Consider the following 21873-nt stretch of genomic DNA (forward strand, 5'->3'; position numbering starts at 1 on the left):
TGTCAGGTGGTTAAATAGAATCTCTTTGTCTTTGTCTTTATCCAGATCCAACATTCCTAGCAAGAAATATTCTGGCTCCTTTTTAATGTTAGTCTTTAATATTTTTTGTATTTCTCCGTGTATATCTTTCCAATTTTTTTTAGCTTTTGTATGAAAAAAATACCATGTATAAAAAAGTACCTACCTGTTGTTCACATTTCCAACATTTGTTGGAGACATTTTTGTATAATTTTGAATTTTTTTGTGGTGTAATATACCATCTATATATCATTTTATACCAATTATCTCTTAAGTCGAATGCATATGTGTATTTGATTCTCTGATTCCAAATCTTTTCCCATTTTTCTAATTTTATTGGGTGTCCAATATTCTCTGCCCATTTAATCATACACTCATTGATTTGCTCTGTTTCTGTAGTCCATTCTAATCATCTTTTGTATATTTTGGTAATTATTTTGTTTTCAGATTTCATTATATTGTCCCAAAAAGAATCCTCTTCTGGGAAGCCATTCTCTTTGTCTATTTTGTAAAATTCTTTGGTTTGTATATAGTGGAGCCATGAGAAGTTGCTAAATTTATGTTTAATTTCTTTTTCCTCTTTGAGTTCTGTATTTCCTCTGTTTTTCTTTAACATATCTCTGTAAGTCGGCCATGTTTGCCATCCTAATTCCCTCCTTTGGAAGGCTTCTAGTGGTGAAACCCAAAGCGGTGTATTCCTATAAAATCTCTCCTTGTATCTTTCCCAAATTTTTATTAATCCTGCTCTTATATAATGATTTGTAAAATTCTTTTCAACCTTTTTTTTAAATCGTACCATGTGTACGCATGCCAGCCTCTTCTCAGGTCTGCCCCCTCTAATGTCAGAATATTCCTTTTTTGTAGAGTAGTCCAATCCTTGACCCATACTAGTCCACAGGCTTCATAATACGATCTCAAGTCAGGGAGACTCAAGCCTCCTCTTTTTTTTCGTCTATTAAATTTGTCCTTTTGATTCTCGGCTTTTTGCCTTGCCATATAAATTTCGCTATATCTAAAATTAAAAATGTTCATATTCCTGATGATCGGCAGAGATTGGAATAGATACAATATTTTAGGTAAAACATTCATTTTGATTAGTGAAATTCTGCCTAATAGGGACAATTTTAGAGACTTCCAATTTTCTAAAACTTTTTTTATTTCCTTCCATTTCTGGTCAAAATTATTTTTCAACAGCTGAGAGTTCTTTGCCGTCAACGTATATCCCAGGTATTGAATTTTGTCGACTATCTGGAATTCTGTTATTCTAGCTAATTCTTCTCTTTTGTTTTGGGATATATTTTTAGTTAAGATCACAGTTTTTTTCTTATTTATTCTTAAGCCAACCAATTTCCCATAATCTTCAATTTTATTAACCCATCTTTTTATATTTTCCAAAGGATGATTAATTATACAAATTAAATCATCGGCAAAAGCCCTTAATTTGTAATTTTCTTTGTTTAGCTTTTTAGATTTGGGTCTTCCCTTATACTATTCAGTAATATTTCCAGTACCATGATGAACAGCAGAGGGGATAACGGACACCCCTGTCTTGTCCCTTTACAAATATAAAAACTTTTGGATTCATGTGAATTTACCGTAATTTTAGCTTCTTGTCTTTCATATATTGCATTTATAGCGTTTGTAAATTGGTAGCCAAAATCCATTTCTTTTAGTAATAATTTTAAAAAGTCCCAATTCAGGTTATCAAACGCTTTTTCTGCATCCAAACTTAGTAGGGCCAATTCTTCTTGATTGTTTTTTTCATAGTATTTGTAGAGGACTGAGGGTGACAGTGAATGGAATTCCCTTTGAATCCCACCGCTGCCACCAATTATGTAAGGAACTTATGTGGAGATGCTGAGGGTGACAGTGAATGGAATCCCTTTAGAATCCCCTCAGCTTTGCCACCAATATGTACAGAGGTGAGGTGTCTGGCAGGAATGTGTGTCAGAGATGGAACCCTTTTGATCCCACACACGCACACACACAGATACCACCACTTAATAAAGATGTTTTATGAGAGATGATGTTAATTAATGATTTGTTGGATTATCTTCTTCTTCGCTGCCACCAATGGAGACGTCAGGCAGATGGTACTGGTTCTTTTAAGCTTTTTCTATTTGTTCCACTTCAGATGTTGATGTTGCTTAATTTAATATGAGAGTATGACAGAGGCTTAGTTGGAATAAAATCAAAACAAGTTTATTGCAGGTACAGAGCTTGATGGTTTCAGATAACTTATTAAAGGCACTTCGCTTAATGGTTACAAACGGTTATAAGGTGGTTAAACTTTCAAAAATACTTCTTTCTCTGGATTACACTAAACCCTGATCCTCCTGGATCCCCTGGGATTAATGTTCCTAATCCACAGACTCTATAAATGACCCTAGACAAATCACCTAACTTGCCTAGTCTGGTCTAACCTAAATCTGACTCAAATCTCTCTATTTAAGCCAGCCTGATTCTCCACACAAGAATCAGATCCTTCCCTGTGACTAGGAAATCACAGACTGCTGGGTTTTAAAACATTCCCCCTTTTCCTTTCCAGGCGGCGGTTGGCTCCGCCCCTGTTGCTATGGTAACCTGCTCTAGCACTCTAAGATGGCTACCTTCCCCATACATAATGTCAATTCACATACTCACCATTTTAACCTTAGCCAAACCTGGCTGTTTAACCAAAATCAAATACACATATCATCTATAAACAAAATATAATTATACACTTCTTCACACACCTCCCAATCCATAAAGATTATTTTTGACTTTTCTACATCCTAGAATGGTCAAAAATAATAATGTGGATTGTAATTAAAAAATATACAACAATACATATTAATACACTCTTAACATATAATATCAACACATTATTATGCAACATATATAAACACAAACCTTCATTGTTGCAACCTCTAATATGTCCTGGAAAGTGAATCCGCTACAATGTTGCTTTTACCTTTTACATGTTTTATTTCAAAGGAGTAATCTTGTAGTAACAGGCTCCATCGAAGAAGCTTGTTATTAGTTCCCTTGGTGTTATCTAGCCATTTTAATGGGGCATGATCAGTTTGGAGGGTGAACCTTCTCCCCCATAAATAAGGCCTTAATTTTTGTATGGCCCAAACTATGGCTAAGCACTCCTTTTCGATGGTTGACATGCTGCACTCTCGAGGAAGTAATTTTTTACTCAGAAAGAGGATTGGACGATTTTCCCCTTCTGCATCAACCTGACTTAAGACGGCTCCTAATCCAGTATCAGAAGCGTCACAGGTCAAAATAAAAGGTGCGTCAAAATCTGGGGCTTTTAAAACAGAACTTGATGTAAGGGCCTGTTTTAGTTGTTCCATGGACTTCTGACATTCAGGGGACCAAATTACTTGATTGGGGCAGTTCTTTTTAGTGAGATCAGTTAGAGGGGCTGCTAAAGTGCTAAATGATGGTATAAACTTCCAGTAATATCCTGCTAAACCAAGGAATGATCTTACTTGCTTTTTGGTCTTTGGGTTAGGCCATTGGTGGATGGCTTCAACCTTGGTTAGCTCCGGTCCGATACTCCCACAACCTACTATATGACCTAAATATTTGGTTGTGCGGTTTCCTATCTGGCACTTGGAAGCCTTGATAGTTAGACCTGCCTCCTTTAACCGACTCAACACCTGATTGAGGTGTTTCAAGTGATCTTCCCAACTTGAACTAAAAATCCCTATGTCGTCCATGTAAGCCACACAGAAATCTCCCATACCACTAAGTATTCTGTCCACTAAACGTTGAAACGTGGCTGGACTATTTTTTAATCCAAAATGTAAAACGGTGAACTCATATAATCCCGCATGAGTCCTAAAAGCTGTCTTGGCCTGGTCCTGAGGTGCCATAGGTACCTGCCAAAATCCCTTGGTTAAGTCCAGGCTGCTGATAAAATTGGCCTTCCCCATCCTCTCTAACAGATCATCTAACCGAGGCATAGGGTAGGTATCTGATTGTGTTACCTTGTTTAAAAGTCGATAGTCCACACAGAACCTTATGGTGTTATCAGGCTTTTGAACCAAAACAATTGGTGAGGCCCATGGGCTGCTTGATGGTACTACAATGCCCATGTCCAACATTTCTTTTACCTCCCTCTCAATGCATTTAGTTATTTTGCCTGTAACTCGGTATGGAGGAGATGCTATGGGTGGAGTATCACCAGTGATGATTTGATGATATATCCCCTGTACTCTCCCTGGGAGATCCGAAAATAAATGGTCATACTTATTTAATAATTTCTTAACTTGTTTCTGTTGACTCTGGGACAATCCCTCATCAACCTTTACTTGCTCGCTGCTCCTATAGGCTTTCCTATTCCCTTCCCAAAAGGGAAAAGTACCTGTTTCCTCCCCCGAAATTATCATACATACATTTACAGATCTATTTACATATGACTTTAACATATTTACATGCACCAGCTTTTCTATATTAGACTGTTCATCATATATAGAATAGTTCACGCCACTGTGTCTTTTGATGACTTTCCACGGTCCAGTCCAATCTACTTGGAGCTTGTTGGTCTTGGTTGGTGTGAGATACAGGACCTCATCCCCTATCTCGAAGCTCTTGCATCTGGCCGTTGTATCGTAGTGAGCTTTCTGTCTCTGCTGGGCTGTCGCTAGATGTTCTTGGGCGGTGTTCCTGGCCATTTCCATTGTTGACTGTCGATCTTTGATGTATTTAGTCACTGAAACAGGTTCCGGTCTTGGACTTGCTTCCCAGAATTCCCGAATTAAATCAAGCGGTCCTCGCACTCGCCTCCCGTACAACAATTCAAAAGGGCTATAGCCAGTGCTGTCCTGGGGAACTTCCCTATAGGCAAACAATAATTGCTGGAGCTTGATGTCCCAGTCATGTGGGTGTTGCTGACTGTAAGACTTAATCATGCGAACCAAGGTCTTATTTAGGTTTTCAACAAGGCCATTGGTTTGTGGATGATAGGCTGATGATGTCAAATGCCTTATCCCACACAGTTCCAGTAATCTTTCCATTAATCTAGAAGTGAACTGGGTTCCCAAATCTGATACTAGTTCTTTAGGGTAACCTGTTCTTCCCCATATTGAGAGCAGTGCATTGGCTATTGTTGTTGTCTCGATGTTAGTTAGGGCTACTGCCTCAGGATAACGAGTTGCGTAATCAATCATAGTCAAAATATATCTGCATCCTCTCCTACTGGGTTTGGGAAGAGGACCGATGATATCTATGCCCACTCTAGAAAAAGGTTCCCCAATTAATGGCATTGGGACTAATGGAGCCTTAAGTTTATCTCTTCCTGAGCTAATCCTCTGGCATGTGTCACAGGATTGACAGAACCTTTTAATTTGCTGGTACATGCCAGGCCAAAAGAAATTTTTTGTGATTCTTTGAGTGGTCCGTCTAATTCCTAAATATCCCCCTTGTGGGCTGTCATGGGCTACCTCCATCAACTGTTCTCTATACTTCTGAGGTACCACAATCTGCGTATAGGAAGCGGACATCTCTGGGGCTTTTTGATTTAAAACTTCCCTGTACAAAACTCCATTTTTAGTAATGAACCTGGTGGGCTTTTCTAAAGTTAAATCTCCCTCAGTGTTTTGGGCCTGCTCAAACAAAAGCTGCAATGTGTCATCAGACTTTTGCTCCCTCAGGATTTCTCTTTCCCCTTCAGTCTTATTTACCAAATCAGCCATTACAGAACTTGCCTCAGGATTTTCTTTTAAGTTCTGTTGTATAGGTAAACAGACAACTTCTTTCTCAGATTTCTCCTCTTTGCATTCACCCTCATTAAGAGTCTTTGGTGTCTTTTTGACTTCTCTGGCAAGGTCATTTCCAATTAGGCATTTATATGGAATATCAGAACTAATAGCAAAGTCCCATACTCCTTCCCACTTGCCATATTGAACAGGTAAAGAAACCACTTCGCTTGGGATCACGGGACCCAAACCTTTTAAATTAACCTGATAAGTAGGGTGTTGGCATTTTGATGGTACTAATTCAGGTCTGATGATACAGACTTCTGAACCTGTGTCCCTCCATCCTTGTATTTGGTTTCCATCAATGTTGATGTTTTCCAAATACTCATCTGATGTTTGATCTAACAAAACAAACAGACATTGCCTCTCCTTTTGAATTTCCTGAGGTAAATCTTTTTGAACCTTAGCTGGTTCTTTAGTTGCCTCTTTGGTTGGGACTTTTTTAACATAGAAAGAGGGTTTTTCTTTCTTTAAAAGAGCACATTGTGATTTGTAATGTCCTGTTTTACCACAGTGAAAGCATCGAATATTTCCCTCCATTTTGGCAGGGTTCATTACACTAGCCATCCTCCAGGTGGTGTTTTCTATGGAAGCTCCTCTCCCTTGCTGTGCGCGCGTGAGGGGAAAAGATGGCTGTTTAAACTGTCTTTCCTTAAATCCTCCTTCTTCCCTTTTAAACCCTTCAATGTAATTAGTTGGTCCACCATCCCAGCTGCTTGATTAGCAGTCTGAGGCTTTCTATCTTGTACCAGCCATCGATAATCTGATGGAACCTGCTGGTATAGCTGCTCTAATTTTATTAAATCCTTCAACTGCTGGAAGTCTTTTACCTCAGAATTCCTCAACCAACTCTCAAAATATTGTGCCTGTTTGGCAGCTAGCTGTAAGAAACTTTCATTTTTTTCTCTCCTCAGCGTTCTGAATTTTGTTCTATAAAATTCAGGAGTTAGCTGTAACCTCTGTTGTACCAGCTGTTTAAATATAGTGTAATTTCTGCGTTCTTCTTCCACCATTTCGCTATAGATCTCTAATAGCTTTCCACAAATCTGTGGCCTGAGGTAAATCATCCAATTTTCCTCAGCTATTTCCAAATCTTTACAACACCATTCAAACGAAATTAAAAACTGCTCAACATCATCCTCCTTGTTGTATTTAGGAAACCTCTTTAAGGCTGAATCCACAGGATTAATGATGGGAGTCCCTGGTTGTGCCTCTACAGAAGGCTGAGACAGTGTCAGATTCTGTTTTTCCCATTCAATCTCCATCCTTCTCATCTCTATCTCTGCCTGTCTCCGTTTCTCCTCTGCTTCCAATTTCTTACTCTCCATCTGTGCCTGTATCTGTCTTTCTTTCTCCTGTGCTTCTGCCTCTTTCTCCCATTTTATCTTCTCCATCTGTGCCTGTCTCTCTCTTTCCTTCTCCTGTGCTTCTAATTCTAATTTTCTCATCTCTAATTGATATTTCATCATTGCTTCTGACATGGTGGTCTGTTGTTCCGAATCTGAACTCTCTCCCTCTTGGTACACCTCTACCTCTCCTGCTCCTCTTTTCTGCTTTCTGGTGGCCATTCTTTATAAGTTTTACCTCAGAAAATTTTTAATGAGCGATCTTAGGCACCAAATTAGGGATGTTATACGTATCCCGCCGCTTGCCGCCAATTTATGTAGAGACTTGATGTGGCAGAGGATGGAATCCCTCTTTGAATCCCACCACTGCCACCCAATAATGTAAGGAGCTGAGGTGACAGAGGAATGGAATCCCTTTTAGAATCCCTCAGCCTTGCCACCAAATTGCACAGAGGTGAGGTGTCTGACAGGAATGTGTGTCAGAGATGGAACCCTTTTGAATCCCACACACACACACACAGATACCACCACTTAATAAAGATGTTTTATGAGAGATGATGTTAATTAATTATTAGTTTGACTATCTTCTTCTTCGCTGCCACCAATGGAAGAGACGTCAGGTAGATGGTACTGGTTCTTATAAGCTTTCTCTATTTGTTCCACTTCAGGTGTTGATGTTACTTAACTTAATATGAGAGTATGACAGAGGCTTGGTTAGAATAAAATCAAAACAAGTTTATTGCAGGTACAGAGCTTGATGGTTTCAGATAACTTAGTAAAGGCACTTCGCTTAATGGTTACAAACGGTTATGAGGTGGTTAAACTTTCAAAAATACTTCTTTCTCTGGATTACACTAAACCCTGATCCTCCTGGATCCCCTGGGATTAATGTTCCTAATCCACAGACTCTATAAATGACCCTAGACAAATCACCTAACTTGCCTAGTCTGGTCTAACCTAAATCTGACTCAAATCTCTCTATTTAAGCCAGCCTGATTCTCCACACAAGAATCAGATCCTTCCCTGTGACTAGGAAATCACAGACTGCTGGGTTTTAAAACATTCCCCCTTTTCCTTTCCAGGCGGCGGTTGGCTCCGCCCCTGTTGCTATGGTAACCTGCTCTAGCACTCTAAGATGGCTACCTTCCCCATACATAATGTCAATTCACATACTCACCATTTTAACCTTAGCCAAACCTGGCTGTTTAACCAAAATCAAATGCACATATCATCTATAAACAAAATATAATTATACACTTCTTCACAGAAGGTTTATATATTTGTGGAAAGTCCAGGGTGAGAGAAGAACTCTTGTCAGTTGGAGGCCAGTGTGAATGTTGTAGTTAATTACCTTGATCAGCATTGAATAGCTTCATCTCCTGGCTTCTTCCTGCCTGGGAGTAGCCTTTGAACAAAGGATACCCCCAGGCAGGAAGAAGCCAGGAGATGAAGCTATTCAATGCTGATCAAGGTAATTAGCTGATCAAGGTAATTAGTCGTTAGCTGCCCCTGATTCATTGATATCTGGAACTCCTCTGTTTTCAGAGTGTTGCTTCTTATTTACTGTTCTGATTTTTGAGTTTTTTTAATACTGGAAGCCAGATCCAACAAATGCTACTTTCAGCAAAGGACAAGAGGGATCCTCTCTCCTCTGCAGGAGTCTACCATGTACCATGTAGCTGTAGACAAGTCTACAGAGGGATCACTAAAGGCAGCATTGCCCAAACACGAGTCAAAGAACATGAAAGGCACTGAAGACTCACTCAACCAGAGAAATCAGCCATAGCAGAGCACTTGATGAACCAACCTGGACACAGGATATTGTTTGAGAACACAGAAATGCTCGACCACTCCAACAACTATCATGTCAGACTACACAGAGAAGCCCTTGAAATCCACAAGCATGTTGACAACTTCAACAGAAAGGAGGAAACCATGAAAATGAACAAAATCTGGCTACCAGTATTTAAAAACTCAAAAATCAGAACAGTAAATAAGAAGCAACACTCTGAAAACAGAGGAGTTCTAGACATCAATGAATCAGGGGCAGCTAACGACTCTGAACAAAGGATACCCCCAGGCAGGAAGAAGCCAGGAGATGAAGCTATTCAATGCTAATCAAGGTGATTAACTACAACATTCACACTGGCCTCCAACTGACAAGAGTTCTTCTCTCACCCTGCACTTTCCACAGATATATAAACTGTCAGAGTAATTCGCAGCGTAGCAGCAGTTGTATGTTGTCAATGGAGCACAGAACGAAGAGAAGTCAGAAACGATGTTAAAAATATATACAAAGTTTTACTATACAAGACAAACAGACTTGCAGACGAACACAGGCTTGGCTTTCACTCTAGGCAGACACAAACTCAGAACAGCGCAAGATCTCAACACAATCAGTAATGTACAAAAACACTTGAGTCTGGATACTCCCAAGGTTCCAGCCATATATCAAGGTCAACACAGCTTCTCAGTCTCTTTACAGACTATAGCATAATCTGAATGATGCAACCTGTATGCAATACATGCCAGACACAAATTTCATTTAAACACTACCAATACACAAATCCCACATTAACATAAACCTTCTTTGCTGAGTTTCTCCATACCTCACAACGTCTGAGGATGCCTGCCATAGATGTGGACGAAACGTCAGGAGAGAATACTTCTAGAACATGGCCATACAGCCCAGGAAACATACAAGAGACCGAAAGGCCTCCGTCCCTGTGGAAGGAGGAAGAGGAGGGTGTGTGGTCTTCTTTATCAGAGAATGAAATTGTGTTGATCCCTGAGAGTCACCTTTAACTCCCCGATTCTGTCTCTGCAGTAAAATGGCAACATGATCGCAGAATAACTTCAAGATATCAATATGGATGCCAAGCAGCTTCAAGTGAGTGTTGCCTTCCTCATTGCATGTTTACTCCAGATGGGTGAGGTGGGCATTTGACTGAAATGGATTGAATTGAGACATACATCCAAGACTGTTCCCAAAGCTGCAGTGAAGCCAATAGCACTGAACGTAGCTATCCAGCCCTCAGCATGGAAAAGAACAATGGAAACATAAATGGTTTTCAGTCAGTCTGTACCCCTGGTAGGTAGATCCCAAAGAGAGACATCTGGCCCCAGGGGTCAAGTGCAGAGTCAGCCAGGCTGAGGGAGAGAGCTGTACTTTTATGGGTTTATATCCCAAATTCTTATCTGCAGAAAAACATCAAGATGAAGCAATGGAAATTTATTTATTAATTTATTAATTTATTTACAGTATTTATATTCCATCTTTCATTCTCACCCCGAAGGGGACTCAGGGCAGATCATAATGTACACATACATGGCAAACATTCAATGCCATATTTATTTATTTATTATTTATTTACAGTATTTATATTCCACCCTTCCTTTTCACCCCGAAGGCTGCTCAGGGCGGATTACAATGAACATATATATGGCAATCATTCAATGCCATCAGACAAACAACATACAGTATAGACACACACAGAGGCATTTAACATTTCCAGCTTCACAATTCCGGCCACAGGGGGAGCTGTTGCTTCACCGTCCACTAGTGACTGTACTTCCTCATTCCTTTCCAGCATGTTGCTGGCAGTTTGATGGTATTGTAAATTAGTTAAATTAGCCTCACGCATAAAGCGTACCTAAATTTCCTACTTGACAGATGCAACTGTCTTTCAGGCTGTATAGGTAAACAGCAAGCTGGGCTATTTAATCGTCGGGGGCTTAACCCGACGTGGGCTTCAAACTCATGATCTCTCGGTCAGTAGTGATTTATTGCAGCTGGTTACTAGCCAGCTGCACCATAGCCCGGCCCATATGAACATACAGACAGAGACGAAGACAGAGACACAGAGGCAATTTAACCTTCTCCAGCTTCCGGCTTCCTGAGGGTATGCTCGATTCCAGCTACAGTGGGAGCAGCTGCTTCATCATCCACTGTGATGCCATGTCCTTGGATACTTCCTCATTCGAAATGCTGCTGGACAATTTTTATGATGTCGTAAATTAGCCTCCCCACATAGTGGTACCTAAATTTCCTACTTGATAGATGCAACTACTTTCGGGTTGCAACAACGAGCAGGGCTATTTTTTATTTTAATGGTCGGGTGCTCACTCTGACACGGGCTGGCCTCGAACTCATAACCTCTTCATCATAGTGATTTATTACAGCTGGCTACTAACCAGCCTGCACCACAGCCCAGCCCCTGTATGTACCAGTTAAATTGCACAGAGAGATGGAATCCTTCACAGCCAGTTCTTCCTTTCCTAAAAAGATTCATTAATATACTGTATTATGCACTTGTGCTTCTGGGAATGCTATTTACCCTGTTTCCCAGAAAATAAGACAGTGTCTTATATTAATTTTTGCTCCCAAAGATGTGCTAGGTCTTATTTTCAGGGCATGTCTTATTTTTTCATGAAGAAGAATTCACATTTATTGTTGAACAAAAAAAATGAACATCACAAGCCAACATAACCAAACTGTGAATCCTATCAAGAATTTCTTGTTACTGCCACTATTTCCATTAAAATCACATAGAGCAATCAGAGTGCATCAATAATATAAACATAATAAGATAAACAGATTAAGAAAAACAACTACAGTTCATGAGATATCATATCAAGACATATATTGCACTCTACTCCAGTCCATAACATATGATATTCCTGTCATTCCTGATTAATTTTCAAGATTAGAATACCCTTCCATGAAAGAGGGAAAAGGCAGCTCAGATTGTGATGTGCATTACAAGTGACAGGTGATCTTCCAGTGTACAAAAATATTGATGTACTTCCCAAATTTCAGAACCAGAAAAAGTGATTCACATGAAGAAAAATGTAATTAATTGTTTTATTTTAGAAGAGGGATCTGTAACTGCCAGAAGTCCAAGGAATGGATATCCCCACACTGGATCTTAGAAGCTTACATTCCCTTTCCATGTCATCTGCCTTTATCCCCAAATGTTTTTTTTTACTCAAAAGGCTCCTTGTGGCATCTAAGTGGTGTGAAGAACAATTTCAGGGTTTTTGTTTGTTTAGTTTTAAAATCAAGAGCATCTGGGATCTGCACTGACAGCCTCAAAGGCCCAGTTGGATGGAACAGAAAGAGGATGGAGGGGCACAGGAAACAGCTTGTGGGGTTTGCACATTGCCCAGCTCACACATACACTTAGAATTCAGGTGGATGGTCAGAGCACTTTTTTAAGGTCAATGGAAAGTGGGTTTTGTACTACAAGTCCCATCAGGCCTTAGCTATGGAAGGGTGGGAGTTGCAGGCCAGCAATGTCTACAGCAGAATGCATGCAAAGAATGGCTTCCTCTGGGTCAAGATGAACCACATATGGAGCAAATGCTTTTTCTTTCTTCCTAAGCCATGACGCCTCCTTCCTCATTTCTCTCTCTTCCAAAAAGTAGAAATAATAATAGACCTTTCTTGAAAAATGTACCTGGTTCTCATACACTATCTGGCACACACCCAGCGAGGAAGGAGGCAGGAAAGGTAGCCACATGGAAGGTGAGGAGGCAGGAAGAGTGCATGCCTGTCGGGTTCTCTTCTCCCAGTTGTGCTGTGGGTCCGTCTTCCAAAGAAAGCACCAAGACACACGCGGGTAGATTCCAACAAGTTTTATTGTACTGAATACCAGAACCTTCTTTTGTGCCACATATATAGGGACTCTTACATACCAGAGGGTCATTGATGTTTTATGGCCGGCCTGCTTTATGGCTGGCATCTGTTCTTTGTCCGCTGAGCAGAGATGTCAAGGATTGGAGATCCTGACATCGCCTCTCCCTTCTTCCTTAGTGGCAGCTGCGGAAGGGAAAGGCAGGAGAAAAGGATCTCATTCGCACAGCGCTTCTCTTGCTTTTTCTTTCCCCCTCTTCAGCGAGTGCCGTGCAAAAGGGGAAGGGAAAGATCAAGCAGCCCCTTCTCCTTCGCATTCACACAGCACTGGCCAGGAAGGCTAAGGAGAAGCTGTTTCTCCCGCTTTTTCCTTCCCCCTCTTCAGCAAGTGCAGACCAAAGGGGGAAGCGAGGGAAAAGGAGAGGGGAAAGCGTGAGCAGCACTTTCTTATTCGCACAGCACCAGCCGAGGAAGGAGAAGGGAGCCGCGGCAGCGGCGGCTCCCTCCTAGGTCTTACTTTCCGGGGAGGTCTTATATTTGGCAAGTCTCCCAAACCTGTACTAGGTCTTATTTTATGGGGATGTCTTATTTTCGGGGAAACATGGTAAGAGTAATTGGTGTAGCACATCTCACACAAGTACTAGAAGAGCATCTCCACATTCAACGCCATAGTGGGCTGGCCTTGGTGGGGCACTTACACAACCTTCACAGTTGCTCTCCTTCTCCCACGAACACACCTACACACATAGCTAAAGCCACACTGTGCTGACCTAAGTGAGACACAGCCTTTCAAAAGGTCATGAACAGAGGGCGTAAATTTCACCCAACCCTTTCCTGCCCATGGAACTGACCCTCTTGTCTTTTCCTTTGTTTTAGCAAGTGATCAAAAACCCAACATTTCTAAGAAAGGCAAGAGAAATTCATCTGAAAGGAGAGAATGAATGACAACGGGAAAAGACACAGAGAGAAAGGCAAACCAAGGAGATGGGATGATGGTGTAACTGTATGCTTCTGCCCTCTTCCCTGCTTAATATTTGAGTTAAACTACAATCATTGGGGAATAATTAGCTGACAAGCAAAGTCAGTGTTGATACATTGTATATAAATGTGTACGAATGGTTTTTACAAAGCAACCGGAAGGGCATCCTCACATTTGATGCCTAGTGGTGGGCAAGTAGGGAGATCCCACGTGGTGTGGTATTAGGGGAACTTACACAACCCTCATGGTTGCTCCCCTTCTCCCAGCAACACACCCACACACATAGCTAAAGAGACACTGTACAGGCCTAGAAGAGATACAGTCTTTCAAAAGGCCGTGAACAAAGGATGGGGATTCTACTGCAGCCCTTCCCTGCCCAAAGAATTGACCTTCTTTGTCTTTTCCTTCTTTTTTTAGTAAGAGACCAAAAATCCAATATTTCTAAGGAAGGTAAGTGAATCCCACCCAGCTCAAAGGGTAGAATAAATTACAAGGGAAAAGACATACATAGAAAAGCAAATCAGGGAAATTGAATGGTTTGTAGCCGTAGAAGATGGTGGTGTAACTGTATCCTTCTACCTTCCTCCCTGATTAATATTTGAATTTTAAGAAAGTTAAATTAGAATAGTGGGTTGCTGTGAGTTTTTCGGGCCGTATGGCCATGTTCCAGTAGAATTCTTTCCTGGTGTTTCACCTGCATCTGTGTGGCTAATGGCATCTTGTTGTAGTTGAGCCAAGGGGTAGTAATGGTACTACTGGTGAAACTGCTAGCAGGAGGAAAAGGGCTAATGGTGAGCAGGTGTTTGATGAGGAACAGCAAGTAAAGCGGTTCCGGGAAATACTTATGGCTCCTTCTGAGGATGAAACGTTTGAAGGGTTCTCTAGTGGTGAGGAGTCAATGCAGGAAGACGATGGATTAACAGAGAGTAGAGGAACTCAAAGGTCAACTCGGGAGCAAGAGTCAGATGAAGAAAGGGAAAGGAAGAAGATCCGGGATCTACTCACTGCTCCCACAGAAGATGAAACGTTTGAAGGTTTTTCTGGGGATGATGGGTCTGGGAGTGAGATGGAAAGTGCTGCAGATTGGACTCAAGTAAATGTGTGTGCAGAGCCAGTTTCTGGGGGTGCATCAGGGAATTGGCAAACTACTGGTGCACCAGTGACATGGGGAGATCTAAGTCTTGAATGAAGATGGAGGGACTGGAGGGATGACGGGCGAGCTTCACATATGAGATTAAGATCAGCTGTGGATAATGATGATGGGGCGGAGGCCTCATCATCTGTGGACTCCGATGTGTAAGTTAAAAGTGGAGTTGGAAGGAAAGCTCCCTTGCAGAAGGCAAAGTGTTGTTTGGGACATTGCTTTGTCACTGCCTGTTCTCCTTGGGTCCTCGCTGTATAGCTTCGTGGTTCCTGAGTTCGGTTTGGCTCCTGACGACGACAACGTTCCTTCCTGGCTTGGCGTTCCTGACTTCCCTTGGCTCCTGAATTCGGTTTGGCTCCTGACGACGACAACGTTCCTTCCTGGCTTGGCGTTCCTGGCTTCCCTTGGCTCCTGAATTTGGTTTGGCTCCTGATGACGACAACATTCGCTCCTGGCTTGGCATTCCTGGCTTCTCCTTGATTCCTGAATTCGGTTTGGCTCCTGACGGCAGCGTTGCCCGTTCCTGGCTTGGCATTTGCTGGCTCCCTTCTGGTTCCTGAATTCGGCTTGGCTTCTGACGACGGCATTGTTACTCCCGGTTGGCTTTCCTTTGGGTTTCTGGATTCGGCTTGGCTTTTGGACAACAGTATCGCTTGCTCTCGCTACTGGTGGGCGTTTGGCCCTTCCTTGGCTCTCTGTGCTAGAGCGGGGCGTGACTCTAGTTCCAGTGAACGTTTGGTTGAAATTAAGCCAGATTATCAGGCTAGATAATCCGGATTATTTACTGTTCCTCTTTTTTGCCTTTTCTTGAAACAAAGACATTTACCTTTACTGGGAACACTGAAGTTAAGTGTTTCTAGGTTCTAAATATCATTTAATAAACATTTGTTAACTCTAATCATTGTGTGTGGCCCTTTAAGAGGAGTCTGAGTCTTGACACATCTTCAGTGGTCTGTTGGAAGTGAGGCAAGTGGAGTGCATAAACTACAATAGTATGGAAATAATTACCGTATATACTCAAGTATAAGCTGACCCGAGTATAAGCCGAGGCACCTAATTTTACCACAAAAACTGGGAAAACTTATTGACTCAAGTATAAGATGAGGGTGGGAAATGCAGCAGCTATGGGTCAATTTCAAAAATAAAAATAGATATTAATAAAACTGCATTATTTGAAGCATCAGTAGGTTAAATGTTTTTGAATATTTATATAAAACCTTAATTTAAGATAATAATAAGACTTTAATAAGATAAGACTGTCCAACTCTGAATACCTATATCAGGGTCCTCAAACTTTTTAAGTGGAGGGCCGATTCACAGTCCCTCAGACTGTTGGGGGGACGGACTATGATGAAATAGTCCAAAATTAAGATTATTGTTGTTGTGTGCCTTCAAGTCATTTCAGACTTAGGTCAACCCTAAGGCCAAAGTTTAGGACAGGGGCCAGGTAAATGACCTTGGAGGGCCACATCCGGCCCATGGGCCTTAGTTTGGTGACCCCTGATCTAGACGATTTCATAAGACCATAGGTAAGCAAAGAGACCTCCAAAGACCATCTAGATGGTTTCATAAGACTATAAGTAAGAAAAGGGACTCTCAAAGGCCATCTAGATGGTTTCATAAGACCATAGGTAAGCAAAGAGATCTCCAGAGACCATCTAGATGGTCTCATAAGACCATCGGTAAGGAAAAGGACCCTCGAAGGCCATCTAGATGATCTCATAAGGCCATCAGAAGACCATAGATAAGGAAAGGGACCTCAAAGACCATCTAGATGGTTTCATAAGACCACAGGTAAGGAAAGGGACCCTCAAAGGCCATCTAAACGGTCTCATAGGACCATAGGCAAGGAAGGTGACCTCTAAAAGCCATCTAGATGGTCTCATAAGGCCGTAGCTAAGCAAAGAGACCTCCAAAGAGCAGGTAGACTTAGGTCAACCCTAAGACCAAAGTTTAGGACAGGGGCCAGGTCAATGACCTTGGAGGGCCACATCTGGCCCATGGGCCTTAGTTTGGGGACCCCTGACCTATATACTCAAGTATAAGCTGACCTGAATAGAAGCCAGCCAGGACCCTCACTCGAGTATAAGCCGAGGGGAGCTTTTTCAGCCCTAAAAAAGGGCTGAAAAACTAGGCTTATACTCGAGTATATACAGTAACTGATCACTGAAGTCAGTGTTGATACATTGTATATAAATTAGTAAGAAAGTTTAAAAAGGAACCCCAATGTGATCCCTGCATTAGGTGCCATAGTGGTGGCCCAGTGGGAGGTCACTACATTGGGAGGCATTAGTGGGGCACTTAAGGAGCTCTCATGGTTGCTCTCATTCTCACACTAACACGCCTCTCAAAAGGCCATTCATGAAGAAAAGATGGGAATTCAGTAAAACCTGCTGCTGCAGAAAGAAGGGAGCTGTATGTTCACTTCGATAGATTTAGTTTGTTCTGCAAAGTGCTCAAAGAGCGGAGGGAGAAAGACGAATTTGAGCACTTTATCCTGGGAATTGAAACTGCAAGGTGTCACGTTTTTGTGTATATTTCTGTGCTAAAATCAGTGAGGATTAGCTTTTCATTCCATGTGCATCTGTCCCCTCCAAAAAAGAAGAAAGCATCTAGATGTCACAATCCTTTTTTTGCTCCAAACAATTGGCCCCATGTTTCCTTTGTTTTTATTTATTTATTTCCTGCATTTATACCCCACCCTTCTCACCCGCGGGGACCCAGGGCAGCTTGCAACAGTTGGCAAGAAAGCGATGAAGGGTTCGGCAGCACTGAGGAAGGTAAGCATTAAGAAAGAGCAAGAAAGGTGGCTGCGGGAGGTCTGCAACCCTGGGAGATGGTAGCACAGCTGTGTCTCTCCACTATCCTCTCTACTTGATAAATGATTTTTAAAAGAGTTAAACCAGAGTAGTTGGAAAATAATTAGCTGACAAGTGAAGTCAGATGTCAAGAAATCTGGGTATTTTACTATGCTATTTCACATTATAGGACTTGAACGTCCTCAGATTTTGGTGTCTACTGGAAACCAAATACCAGCAGATATCAAGGGTCCACTATACTGGGGGCTGAAAGGCTCAGCCCAGCTCCCGCCTGGCACCTGGAGACTGATCTAGCTGAGTTTTGGCACCATTACCATTATGACAACCACAGGTATGTCTCAATTGGTTTTTGGCCCCACCCGTAGCCCTGGGCACACTCTTGATTTGGTCTTCTGTTCAGGATGAGATGATGGTGATGGTGTTCACGTTCCCTTTGTCATGGACTGATCACTACCTGGTTAGGTTTAGACTCACTGGGGCTCTAAACCTCCACAGGGGTGGAGGGCTGATTAGGATAGTCCGCCCCAGAAGGCTTATGGATCCAGATGGATTCCTGAAAACTCTTGGGGAGTTTCCTGCCACTTGGGTAGGTGATTCTGTCAAAGCTCTAGCAGACCTCTGGAATACGGAGGTGGCCAGGACAGTTGGCACAATCACTCCTGAACGTCGCCTTTCACAAAGCAGAGCCAAATCAGCCCCCTGGTATTCCATTAGCTGGCATCCCTTCCTTACTCTGTTTTTTAAAAACAGCTAAAATGCATTTATATTCTCTTACGTATAGAGAAGAGGAGGATTAGAATACTATGCATGGTTATCATCAGTCAGGAATGGTGTTGCACCCTGGCTCTGTTGGCTGCTTAAATTTTTAAAATAATTTTAATAATTTAAATGTATTTTAAATCTGTTTAGATTTGTGTTTCGTTTTAATGTCAAATGTAGATTGGTTATGTTATAATCTCTTATTACTTTGTTATAGATGTGGATTTATTTCCTGGTTTTGGTTGGGTTATCTATCTGTTTTTGTTTAGTTAATTACGGCATTGAATATTTGCTGATTTTTCTTGGAAACTGCCCTGAGTCCCCTTGGAGAGACAGGGTGGGATATAAATAAATTTTCTACATTATTATTATTATTATTATTATTATTATTATTATTATTATTATTATTTTGTCTGGTGAAAATTACACGTCAGCATTTTAGATGGATTAGGGATCAGCTGGTTTCCCTTGTAATAGGCAGTAAGAGCACCTAAAGCTTCGGAGAGCTTCTGTTCAACCCTTTCAAAGCTTCCTGCTTAGGCAGTGATAGCACGATCGTCAGCATAGATGAAACTCTCTGTCCCTTCTGTCAGTGGATGGTCATTTGGGTAAATTTTAAAGATTGATAGAGCAAGCACACTCCCCTGAGGCAGGCCATTCTCCTGTCTTCACCACCTACTTCTCTGACCCTGGAACTCAATAAAAAAGCTCCTGCTTTGTAGCAGATTTCCTTTGAAGAAGGTGAGGTGGTAGTCCTTTGTGATATTATACATTTTTCTCAGGAGAAGGCGATGATTTACAGTATCGTAAGTTGCTGACAGCTCCTGTAATCTGCTGCCTTTCAAAACCATATTCTGTGTGCTGAGTCAGGTTCAGAACTTGTGATGTGCAGCTTTTCCCTTTCCTGAAACTTATCAGATTATGAGGCATGACATAAATGTTTTCCCGCTCCTAGTCCTGGAATCTCCCCTTCACTTCACTTCAGTGAACACATTCTGAGGTCCGGTCCTGCTCCTTCCCTCTTTCTGAATGAGCCGCATTGAGTCTATATTGAGAAAAAAGTACAGTAAAAGTAAAATCAATAAAAGTGTCTCTGGGACCTGTGAGTTTCTCCTTTATGTGTTGTACATTACTCAACTCTGGTGACAATATAATCTGGTGCTGTAAGAAAACCCAGAGTCTATTTCTGCTGTATTCTGCTGAGAACACAGACTCTCTTTTTTTTTGGCTAAAACTTACACATTCTTCTGGTTACTGATTAAGGCTCCTTTACCCTCGATCAAATTATTTGTGATTCATTCTCCTGCCCTCATTCTAAAGTTTTTTTTTCTGTTTTATCTCTTTGTAGCGCAACTAGCAGGTCTGCCCTATGAATTGAGGAAAAGTTCATCCGCCTAAGTGTTGGATTTTGGTGCGCCGTTTAAGAATTTCTTCAAGGTTTTCCACTGGATGTCAACAATTTAAATTTGTAGAAATATTTATATTGCAAAGAGTTGGGCCTGAGGTACGAGGCTTGAATGAAAAGTAATGCCTCCACCTTCGTAACTCCTCAACAGATGGCAGTCCTGGTCTGCAGCAGGTACTGGCTTATTCAGTAGACTCTCCTCTACAGTTCCGTTTGGTGGGAAGCCTGAGCATTGAACGGCTGTGTTGTTAAAGTGCAAAGTATGGGACCCTGCGCAGACGGTCGGTCAATGCGACTTAAGCAACGTGCAGTCATTGAATTCTCGACAGCAGAAGGTGCCACCACAAAGGAGATTCATCAGAGAATGCAAGCTGTTTATGGGGATTGTGTTGATGGGAGAGTAAGTTTCAAGAAGTGGGAACATCTGACTTGCGTGACAAACAAAGAGTTGGACGTCCTTTGACAGCAACCACCGAGTTTCAAGCTAAAGGTTGACAGATTGATTCAGAACGATTGCCATATCACTCAGAGAGAAATTTCAAGCATAATCGGCATTTCACAAAAATTATTGCTTTGCTTGGCTATCAGAAGATCTGTGCAGGACGGGTACTGTGAGATGCTGGTTGTGGAAGCAGAGTGCCGACTTCTTCCATGACGGCTTCAGAACTGCGGCAATTTTTAAGGGTTTTTTTCATGTCAGGAGTGACTTGAGAAACTGTAAGTCGCTTCTGGTGTGAGAGAATTGGCCATCTGCAAGGATGTTAGAGAAAGAACTACCCCACTCCTGAAGCAGCTACACTGGCTTCCGGTTTGTTTCTGGGCGCAGTTCAAGTTGCTGGCTTTGGCCTACAAAGCTCTATACAGTTTGGGCCCAGCGTACTTGAGGGACTGTATCACCTTCTACCAACCCACTCGAGCTTCTTCTTCTTTTTTTTTTTTTTACGAATTTTTATTTTTTAAAACACAAAAAATACATACCATACACATACAAAACATTTACAATTCTCACCACCAACACGAGGATTATTTTCATTTACATATTCATTTATTTTTGAGACAATCTTTATATCTTTATACATTTCCATCCTATATACTATATAACAATTGTATCTTATTTCTTATGGCTTGATCTCTGGATTGATTCATGATATAGTTCTTTACCCTTGTCCATCTTTCTTCCATTTCTCTCATTTTTAAAACATTTAATTTCATATTTATAATTTCAAATTCCATTTGCTCCACCATATATTGGTACCATTTATTTACTGTCCATTTTGATTTATCTTTCCACCCTAATATTATTACTGCTTGTGCACATTCAATTATTGCTTCTTTTATTTCCCATTTCCTCTCTTTTCCCTAATACAGTAGAGTCTCACTTATCCAAGCTAAACGGGCCAGCAGAAGCTTGGATAAGCGAATATGTTGGATAATAAGGAGGGATTAAGGAAAAGCCTATTAAACATCAAATTAGGTTATGATTTTACAAATTAAGCACCAAAACATCATGTTATACAACAAATTTGACAGAAGAAGTAGTTCAGTACGCAGTAATGTTATGTTGTAATTACTGTATTTACGAATTTAGCACCAAAATATCACAATATATTGAAAACATTGACTACAAAAATGGCTTGGATAATCCAGAAGCTTGGATAAGCGAGGCTTGGATAAGTGAGACTCTACTGTACCGCTATTTCCTTTGTTATGACCCACTCATTTCCTAGTATTTGATTTGACTCATTTTGTATAGTCTGCCAAAAATATTGTACATATTCACATTCCCACATCATGTGCATAAACCGCCCTTTCTGATGACATCCATGCCAGCACTGACTACTCCCCTTTTTATAGTAGTACTAGCTATGCCCGGCCACGCGTTGCTGTGGCGAAGTCTGGTAGTATGGGAAATAAAGTATTGAGGAATTGGTGGTAGTTAAGCTAAAGGGTAAAGGTTTTGCCCTGACATTAAGTTCAGTCGTGTCCGACTTTGGGGGTTGGTGGTCATCTCCATT

General features: G+C 41.4%; 1 long non-coding RNA gene across 5 annotated transcripts; it reads left to right on the plus strand.

Annotated features, from left to right (window-relative positions):
- Positions 1–9863: 9863 nt before the first annotated feature.
- On the plus strand, positions 9864–21678 carry LOC134296894 (uncharacterized). Of its 5 annotated transcripts, none has more exons than XR_010003719.1 (3): positions 9864–10007; positions 13629–18025; positions 19802–21678. It is a non-coding gene; the product is annotated as an uncharacterized LOC134296894 (long non-coding RNA). The 5 variants fall into 5 exon arrangements; XR_010003718.1 differs by lacking the exon at positions 9864–10007 and having other exon boundaries at positions 11935–14181; positions 15134–18025; XR_010003717.1 differs by lacking the exon at positions 9864–10007 and having other exon boundaries at positions 12396–17655; positions 17864–18025.
- The last annotated feature ends 195 nt before the right edge of the window (positions 21679–21873 follow it).

The sequence above is a fragment of the Anolis carolinensis genome, chromosome 2 (assembly GCF_035594765.1).
Source record: "Anolis carolinensis isolate JA03-04 chromosome 2, rAnoCar3.1.pri, whole genome shotgun sequence".
Classification (NCBI taxonomy): domain Eukaryota; kingdom Metazoa; phylum Chordata; class Lepidosauria; order Squamata; family Dactyloidae; genus Anolis; species Anolis carolinensis.